We start from the raw sequence: 10668 nt of genomic DNA on the forward strand, positions 1-10668 counted from the left end.
CTCTCGTGGGTCTCGCTAAATACGCTCCCCGCTCACATTGCGGCGGATGGTGCCTGCCGCACTGCATTTGTTCCACGACCATTGCCTTTACTGACACTAGATACCCCAGGACAGTTTTTCCAAAGGTAAGAAGGTCTTCGTCGCGCCACACGAGCTCTAATTCCACCGGGTGGAACGGACCTCCCTAGCAGACTTGCTCGCTGGGAGGAGGTCTTGCTGCGAAGACTTCGTGTTGGTGTAGCCCTCTCTCCCGCTGTTACCACGCTACCATGCCCCGTTCGCACAGAACTGCCCCTCTTGCACGGCTCCTGCCGAAGATGCCGACACAGAACTAATGCTGTGGACGTGCCCTTCATTAGAAGCGGCCAGAACACGGCCCCTTCGAGGCGCCGGCCTCCACCCTGGCAGACCACCTGACCTTCATCGGTGGATATGGGGACCCCACCACCACTCCCTCCTTGCGTTTCTTCGCGACATAGTATTTGCGCCAACGGGCATACTATCGCAATAAAAAAAAGAACGCTAGAACTATACATGATGATCCTAACCTAATAAGGGTTTAATCCGGGGCATGTTGGTACTTCATAACTAAATAAAACGATTGCGCAAAAAAAGTGGAGACACGGACGAAGGGAAGACGGACTAGAGCACTGCACGGTCCCGGGCCGGCCCGAAGCCCGGGCCCGACCCGGTCCACGGGCCGGGCCGGGCCGCCCGAAGTCGATTATCGGGGGGCCCGGGCCGGGCTCGGGCTCGACGCCACGGGCCTGGGCCGGGCTCGGGCATGAATTCATAGGCCCGGCCGTTAATAGTTCCGACGTGAAGTGTAGAAAAGAGCATAAAATTGAATATTCTGAGTATACTTTTACGCGCTTTTTGATGTTAGTTGTACACATTGTTTTAAAAACGTGCTTTGCTAGGCCTGATAGTCACTATACTGTAACTTTAATGACATTTCATCTACTGCATCAAGATTTTATATTTTGGTGTATAAGATATCAAAGATACGGTTACAAGGAATGCCCTTGCGGGGAAGGAATTAAGCCACCCTGGAGCTGTGCACCTATGTCTATGTACGTGTATTTTAGATGTCGAACCAATCTAAATGCGGCTGCCGTGGCTGGAAATCAAACTCGCCTGCTAGAGAAGCGCCACCGCTTAACAACCACTCAAGGAAAAATATTTCAACGCACGCACATATTCGTGGATTCAAATGGAGAGCAAAAAATTTCATTAATACCAACTTGTGACCGAAACAACCACATGAAGTTGCCAAGAGTCTGGTCATCAAATGTGATGGCGTCCCTCGTGTAAGAATACGAGCTATTATTACGCCCATGTGGCGTGAACTGCAGACGGTGTGAGCTAAGCTACGTGTACTTTTAAACCCTTATTTTTTGCGTTACAATTCAGGGCGTGCTTGTACAGACTAGATGCTCCGTCTGATTTCCCGCTACGAAGACACTCGACCAAATATAATAAACAAATTTTCTTCGACGTCTAAGACCAGGCCTGGTCACACACATGCGGGCCCTCCCTAGGCTCGAAAAAAAAAAAAAGACCGTGCCCGGGCTGGGCGTGGGCTTGAGACGACGGGCCCGGGCCGGGCCTGGGATTGAGACGATGGGCCCGGGCCGGGCCTGGGCTTGAGACGACGGGCCCGGGCCGGGCCTGGGCTTGAGACGACGGGCCCGGGCCAGGCCCGGGCTAGGCTCACTTGTGAATGCCCGGGCCCGGGCCATGCCCGTGCTCGGTGTTACGGGCCCGGGTCGGGCTCGGGCTTAAAAAAGCGGGCTCGGGCCGGGCTCGGGCCTTAAAATCAGGCCCGTGCAGTGCTCTAAGACGGACACACACGTCCGTCTTCCCCTCGTCCGTGTCTATCCTTTTTTGCGCAATCATTTTATTTAGTTATGAAGTACCAACATGCCCCGGATTAAACCCTTATTAAGTTAGGATCATGCTGTATAGTTCTGGTGTTCTCTTCATTGTCTTGTCATGAATTTCCAAAACGCTCCACAAGAAGGGTGGTCGCAACTTGTTCTTTACTTAAATGAAGTGGCTCGTACCTACGGGAGAGGGGGGGGGGATTGGCAAAGGTTTGTAAGCGGCGGCTATTTAGTCAAATAATGAAGTGGTAAATATATATGGGAGTAAATAAAAATAAAAACAAAACTAACCAGATTCATTCTGTAGGGACGGGAGAGACGGGAGGAAATGATTGGTTTCACATCTCAGTTTCACTTCGTTCACTTCTTTTTTTCGATTTGTCGTCGATGTGGGGGACAGATTTTTCGTTGATCGATTAATAATTCATTATAAGCCCGATCCTAAAAGTAAAACAAAAATCTTGCGAAAACACCCACGGAACATTCCCAACAGCCCCGGAAATAGCACACTCCCATTGGCCAAATGGATTTAGCTCATTTTGACCCGTGCCACAACAGAATCTGGCTCATTGTCGATACCAAATAAGATATTTGTACACGTTGGCCGGGTGTTCACTGATCTCTTTCGTTGTAACCTTTTTTCTAGGGGAAATTTGCAGAGTTATCATTTTTTTTTTCAGTAAAGTTTTATCTGACTTTGTTCCGGTTTGCAGGTTTGACTCACTTCGAAAAAAAAAGCTCCTCATTTGAACTGGTTCGATACTGTAGAATGTAGCACAGGCGCTTTTTACCTTGATCAGGAATGCAGGCACAGACATAAAACCCGTGGTCGAGGACATTAAGATATCGCCGCTTGCATAGTAGCATGGTTTCCCGTGTGCGGTTGAGTGCTTTGTGAGGGGAAAGGACTACACATATTACAAACTGGTTTATACATATTCAAGCAGGCCATTTACAGAAACTGCGGTGTCGGAAACACGCTAATGGAATGTATGTGGTCATTAAAAGCCTCTTCTATGTGGTCACTGGAATCTTATTTTCGTGCTTGGTGACTCAGCTTTAGCGTTTATCCACCTGTTCAACCGTTTACGTAACCACCACTGGCAAGAAGCGGTTATAACACGCTTTCTTCGCGCATAAACGTAAATGGAACTGCACGCTAACGTTCTACAGCCATAGAGGCTAAAATACAAAGCTCGGTTGAATTCATCCCTCCCTTTGTGTAACTAACTGCTCAATGTGGCCAATAGAATGCAACAGTTGTGCAAGGGAACGTCACTTAATGAGAAAGTAAAAGATAAAATAACCAATATCGACATTCCAGGTCACTTTGTCGATTATTTACTTTATTCGGTAGAGTCACCTCACGCACTCTTGAGCAGCTAAATAGCAACGGAACCCTGGGGACCCGTTATAATTTTAGTTCGATCCAACCTAAAAATAATTCCTCGTCAAGCTGAATGTCAGTTAAGGATTACTCACATGGAAGAAAGGAAACATACAGCCTCGCAGAAATGAAACCGCCTATACGCTCTAACACACGATTTTTTAGAAATTTACCTCGAATTATGTGCAGAAGTGTTTGACGTGCTTCCGGCCATGAATTTGAATAGATGCACAATCGCAGTAAGCATTTTCTCCGAGAAAGAAATGCAGGGGTGTTACAGCGATAATTGAAGCAGATTAAAAATTTTTCTCAGCGAGTCGCGGCTCGGTTCGCGCTCAAACTTCCCACGAAGGTCGTATCTTGTGGTCTACTTTGTTTGACAGCGGGAACAACGGAAGTACTTACTGTTTATTCTGAAAATAAATACAAACGGTTTTCGCCTATGGGAAAATGGCGGCCGATTTGGACGTGCGAGCCAGTGCACTGAAGTACAGGTGTGGCTATTGTGACAACAACGTGCAACGCAACGTCTGGGTATAACAACTGGGTACCGCAGCTAGTTGCTCACTTCGCAACAGTGGTGCAGCGTGTGCCCATCGGTTGGATCACTCCCGTGTTTTCCACGGGTCGACAGCACCCTTGGGAGGAGCATCCGCTGAAGCATCCTGCCGGATTCATCTTCCTGAACGAGTGAAAATCACTTTGCGCCCTCCTGCAATTTTCTTGAAGGCCCCGTTGACTTCATCTTTTTAGAAACAACGTCTGCTTCTGTCATGTCTTCATCGCCCATGTGTGCACTGTACAACTATCAGCCCATTCCCTCTGGAAACTTACAGTCTACTGCTCCCACCTGGGTTGCTGTTCCTGGTCGCTCGCTTCCAGCGAGACCAGCGCCTGTGCCGCCGCTTTGTCGACGAACTTCACTATATGTTGCATCACTGTGCGTGGTAGCATGTCAGGCTGAGCGGTGATTTGCATCTGTTACGTCATCGGCGAATTCGACCGCTGGGCGTCGCTGGCTTCGTCTGGCTTCGTCTATATATACAAGCCGGACAACTGCAAGACTCCACTGGCAGCAGCGGCACCAACGCAACACGTTACTCACACTGCTCCTCCTTGTGCATGTAGGTTACTCCTTCCCCCACGATTGGCCATAGCACTGTGCATTGCTTTGCTGTTGTTTGTGCTATTGGCCATAACAGTGTGTTGTTGCTTTGCTGTGGTTTATGCGCTTTGAATTACTGCATACCATTGTACGCTCTTGAATTATGCCTAACAATGCCGAACTGGCTAAAAAAATTCAAGAACTATAGACCGTTCCATCGGGCGAGGGGGAAACGTACTCTCGCACGCAGCGGTTGCGGGGCGCGGGCCGCCTTTCCCCCTCTCTGGAGTGTGCGCGCCGATCACGGCGGGCCTGGCGCGGCATCTTTGCCTTGACTACGCTCTCTAGGCATCGCGCGTGCGGGTTAACCACTAATTTACGCATTACTTTATTGAAAGGTTAATAAATGAGCCAGACTATTTGAATTGCTTATGTGCTTTAACACGCAAGATTTTAGGCAATTTTGTTCTGCTGAGCTCTTTCTGTATGCCTACTTTGGAGTAGTTGCAGAAAATTCTTCTACCTTCTTTCCAAACTAAAATGAGTCACTAAAACTCGCCTCTGCCGCAGATGGTATTAGTAACATCTCCACCGTTGCTGCGGTCACATTGCGGTAAACCCAGCTCCAAGTTTTGCGTGAGCTGTCCTTGGCGATTTTCACAGTGACACCTCCCTAGGTTGTCCCTTTCCCCAGAAAATCTGAGGGGAAGGGGGAAGGGGGCTACTGAAGGGGATTCTACCACCCTTCTTACCCCATCTCCGATTCGGGCAAAATAAAGTTGTTCACTCACTCACTCCAGCCAAGAGTTCAGTCTGTCACCTAAATGTGATGTGTCTGTCGGCTACATCAAACTAAGCAATGCAAAAACGAACGCTTGTCTGGTTGCCCAGTGGCGGACGCTTAATATGTCCTTATATGACGCGCTCCATGAGCTGTGTCGTTTATTTTATTTATGTTGTACATTAGCTGCACGGCTAAATTGTGCTGCAGAGCAGCTCGAAATTCTAGATCAAAGAGGAAGTTTTGTTTATAGTTTTCAGCAGTGCACGGTGGCTGAGGGTGAGGTGTTTATATATCGATAAGATTTAATAGAAACTATGTAATGTGCCAAATACTTACGAAGTTCACCCAAAACTACCTGTATTAACTTACCCTGCAGGGATATGTAGCCTGAAGTCTGTTACAATGGCACGCGCTTCTGCTTGTTGCCCATGGGCGCCGAGCGTATCACGGTTAGATCGTTTTATGAAACATCATTTTTTGCAGTAAAGCGATCAAAATACCCGCTATACGCGATCCCGGACACACACACGAAAACAAAAAAAATTGTGACGAAGTATTATTGCAGACATATATTCGACACGGCATCGTTTACCCACCGCGGACAACGCTACCTCGAGGAGAATTTCAGCTCGCCCGCGGCCCTAAAAGCCGCCAATTTAAGCCAGATCGTTTAAACTGGTCCTATGCAACAACTTTCCCATTTAAAGTATATTACGGAAATGAACGTACAACGCAAAAATCACCGAGCTCCCGTAGGCGCCCATGCGCCGCGGAGCAAACGCCCAAGCCAGCAAATCGGCCAGCTACGAGAGGGCGCTGCGCATGCAAGATGGCGGCGCCCTCGTTGGAATGGTCTATAGAAGCAAGACTTGATGCTGAACCTAAGCATTCGCCGGACGCCATTCTGAGTAGGCTATTGCTGCTTTTCCAAAACGCAGGTGTTGATGTGACGGAAATGAAAGCTAAGATTCATGAGTTAGGGGCAAGCACGGAGGTGGTGAACAACCTTTTGGAGGAGCTGCGTACTGGTAACGCAGCTCTTAAAGCGGCCAACAAGGACCTAAACACTGAAAACTGAGCCCTTTCCGGAAGAGCTTCTGAGTTGGAGCAATACTCAAGGATGAACAACGTCGAGATCAAGGATGTCCCATGCACTCAAGGTGAGGATTGTGTAGAAATTTTACAAACGATTGGCGAAAAGATCGAATGCCCCATTTCCCCCAGTGATCTCGACATTGTCCATCACGTCCCAACAAAAAATAACACCAACAAAAACATCATTGCTCGCTTCTGCTGCCGGTCCAAGAAATTGGATTTTGTGAGCAAGGCCCGCAAGGCAAAGCCCAACCTTAACGACATCACAAACACAACCGCTCCTGATGTCCCCCTTTATATAAACGACCATTTCCCTCCATCCAACATGGCTTTATATTCCAAAGCACTAGCATTGAAGAAAGAGCATTGCTGGAAATTTATCTGGACGGACAACTGTCAAATTAAAGCTCGGAAAACATTCAACAGCAAGGTCATCAGAATTCGTGACGAGTTTGACTTGGCAAGCATCAACTGATGTCCTTTCTTGAAATAACAGGTCCAAGCATGCATCATGCATCATCCCTCACCCCTCACTACAAAAGCTGAATTGAATGAGATCCTTTGTAGTGATTCTCCCTCCATGATTCATTTTAATGCAAAAAGCTTACATAACCATTGTGATGACATTATGAACTTTATTTCCTTTTTTAATAATTTATTCTCATCATTAATTTGCTAATTTGCCTTACCGAAACCTGGTTAACAGATCATTAAAAAAATTTGTACTCAGTGTTTTCCTACATATAAAGCTGAGAACTGCAATAGACAAACGAATACGGTGGCGCTGTGATATACATATTCACTAACTTTCCTTATAATCGCAGACTTGATCTTAACTTTACTATATTGAACTTCGAATCAGTTTGGATAGAACTTAACTACTCCTTTCTTAAACTAGACTACAGAAATTTGATTGTTGGATGCATTTATCGCTCACCATACTCACCCATCCAGGCGTTTTGCAGTGAACTTAGTCATATTTTGAAGGCCATATCAGGAGGAAACATGAACTAAATAATAATGGGTTATTTTAATTTTTAACATCAACCTCCTTGATCATACATGTCCTAGCAGCTTGCACTATTCCAGCATATGTCAGAGTTTAGGTTTTGAATGTCTACTTAGCGCTCCTACTCGTTACAACAATACTGGTAGCGACTCACTCATTGACCGCATTCTATCCAATATTTTGCATTCAGCTGAGCCGGGGGTCTTGGATAGTGATATAACCGACCATTTTCCCGTATACTTATGCCGGCATTCCATCCCCACAAAAAGCTCTACAGCGTTCTTCAAACACACATTGGATAAAGATTATTTTTTAAATGCTCTTGACAGCGTAGACTGGTCAAGGATCAAACTAATTAATACTCCTCAGGAAGCCTTTTCTTCCTTCCCATCTGAATTGAGACGTTGTGTAGTCATGGAAGCAAAGGTGTAAGAAGAAAGTAGCATTTTCTCATAATCCTTGGTTAACCGAGAAGCTATTAACAGCAATGAGAGAAAAAGAAAATCGTTATTAGAAAACTAATAAACAACCTTTTAATCTTAAGTTACCCGCCCGGTACAAACAAATGTCCAACCAACTTGCTTGCCAGTTAAAACTAGCAAAGCGTAATTATTACGAGCAAAAAATTAATGAAGCTGGCAATAATTCGCGCAAAAAATGGGGTATTCCTAATTCATTCTTAAATAGAACTAGTAATGTCGATTCTGTTACACGAATCGAGCATAATGGTATTGAGTACAACAAACCTCTTGACATTGCCAATGCCTTCAAGAGTTTCTTTTCCTGTAACGAGCCTAACCAAGCTGAGCCGCATGAATCCACATTCCATCGTTTGCCTCATTCCTTCTTTTTATTTCCAACAACCCCAGCAGAAATCCTAAGTGTCATACAGAACGTAAAAGTTACGAGCGCTGGACTTGACGGCATTGACCCCAACCATATCAAAATGATTTCCCACCTTATCTCCGACGTGTTTTGCACATTGTTAATTTGATGTTCAAACACAAGGTGCTTCCGATAGAACTCAAGTAGGGGAAAATAATACCAGTCTATAAAAAAGGTAACCGATACTTGATGTCTAACTACCGGCCTATATGTATTTTGCCTTTCTTTAGTAAAATTGTTGAAAAACTAATTCTTCTGCGACTTACCAGTTACCTCAATAAATTTGATATTATCTACACTTGTCAGTACGGCTTTCGACAAGCTATTCAACTGACCTCACACTAGTTTCGTTTACTGATCAACTTAAAACATTAATTGACAATAGATGTTGTGCAGGTTCTATTTTTATTGATCTAACAAAGGCTTTTGACACCATCAACCATACCATTCTTTTAAAAAAATTAGAAGCCATTAGCATAACTGGACCACCTCTGCAATTACTGAAAAGCTACTTGTGTGATAGGACACAGGTCACTTCCATTTCTGGAGTTTTCTCTAACGCTGCTACCACAGAGGTGTTCCTCAAGGCTCTATACTAGGACCATTATTATTTTTAATTTACGTAAATGATTTACCTAATTGCCTTTTTTCTCCAAAATGCCTTTTGTACGCTGACGACACGACTATTTTCACTTCGGACAAAAATATGACGACTTTAGTGAGAAAATTAAACACTGACTGAATAATGTAGTTAATTGGTGTCATAACAACATGCTACAAATCAATACACCGAATACTAAATTTGTTGTGTTTAACTTTAATTAACGAAACACAACTTCAATTCCATCACTTTACATTGCACAGCACCGTGTAACAGTAACCAACAGCTCAACATTTCTAGGTGTTCAGTTAGACTCTAACTTGAAGTATGCTCTTCATGCTGCGTACATTAAAAAGAAAATGGCATATGGCATACGTGTAATCATCAAAGCCCGGCCGTATTTCAGTCGTCAGACACTCACCCCCTTTGTTATTCTTTTGTTCACTTTCATATTAATTATTGTATCAGTTCTTGGGGCAACACATACAAAAGTCATATCCCGTCGGTCCAAACAATCCAGAATCAAGCGCTTAGAATCATAACATCCAGCCCCGTACCTTGCTCAGGCCAAGCCTCTACAAGAACATTACAGCATTTTGACTGTCGCGAATCTCCTCAGGTATAGTCTTTGTATCTTCTTCTATCAAGCTATTAATAACCTTCTTCCCCCGGTCATTTTTTCCGCCTCATCCCTTTCCAACCAAACAGTGGGTGAATTAAACAGTGGGTGAATTAATCCTCTGACAAACGGCGGATGTCCGGCTTTGGCTTAGCGCATGTCGACGGTTCGAAGAAAGGCTTCACACATTTTTCAATCGAAGCGTGTATTGAATGACTCGTGTCGCTGTCGGTGTTTCTGTAGCTGTTTGCTCCGCATGCCAAATCCTTCCGCCCCTCCCATCTGTCCTCGCGCATACTGGCGGCTGCTTCCACAAGGGGCGCGCCGGATCACGCCACACTCCTCCCAAATCACATGCGCTCTTTTCCTCCGGAATTGGCGGTGAGCGCGAACACAGGCGGCGCTGCGAAGCGCGCCTCCGTGACGTCAGCTTAGGGATTATCGCATTTGTCGTCTGCTTCACTCAGGATCGCTCTCCCTGCTGTTTCTTTGCGCTCGGTCAACGTTTGATGCATGTCCGCACCAGAATTGGCGTGTGGGTAACTTTTTATCATAATAATAGGCTTAAAATCGCATACACTAGCTCATGGTGTCAATTAAAGTATAGTTTTGGATAGCGCTACGGGAGAAACATTGCCGGCGCTACCCCATTCCTTGCGAAGACGGTCCTGTGCGGAGCGCGAAGAGTCGGAGCTAGGCGTCAGCTTCTCATGTAAGCATTCGAACAAAAGGAACAGTCAGCTGCTAATAACCGACAACAGCGAAAATGGAAGACCAAAACAAATTCTAGGCCTTCAGGGCTGTCGGCTTTGGCAGAAGGCATCACGATTCCCGGTATCATATAAAAGGTAAAACAGTTTTTGCAACCTTGCCGAACGCTCGAACGCGTTTTGTCACATCACTTTACGTTGTCAAGGCATGAAAGTTTGCCGACATGCACTATAGACTGCAAAAACTGTACGTTGAGTTCCAAATAACCCAGTGTGTATATACGCGCGTGCTGATTCTATACCAGGAATCTAACCAATATGGAGGTTTATTGAGCAAAACGAGTCACGTCTTCGTTAAATTTATAGTAACACATATATGTTTGTTAAGACCTGGAGGGATATTTCGGAACATTTTGCACAGCCATATCTTCCCGATATTCGATATTCGGATATGCGTTATAGGAAAACTGCACTCAAGAGGAGGAGGAAGAGTAAGGGGAGGAGGGGAAAACTTTGTTTAACAAATAAATCGATCTGGTTAGTGAGCCGGGTCCTCAGTCCAGGACAAGAGAGTAAAAGTAATTTTC

This window comes from Haemaphysalis longicornis, unplaced genomic scaffold, assembly GCF_048455015.1.
Source record: "Haemaphysalis longicornis isolate Haplotype H1 unplaced genomic scaffold, Haemaphysalis longicornis Haplotype H1 scaffold_1, whole genome shotgun sequence".
Classification (NCBI taxonomy): domain Eukaryota; kingdom Metazoa; phylum Arthropoda; class Arachnida; order Ixodida; family Ixodidae; genus Haemaphysalis; species Haemaphysalis longicornis.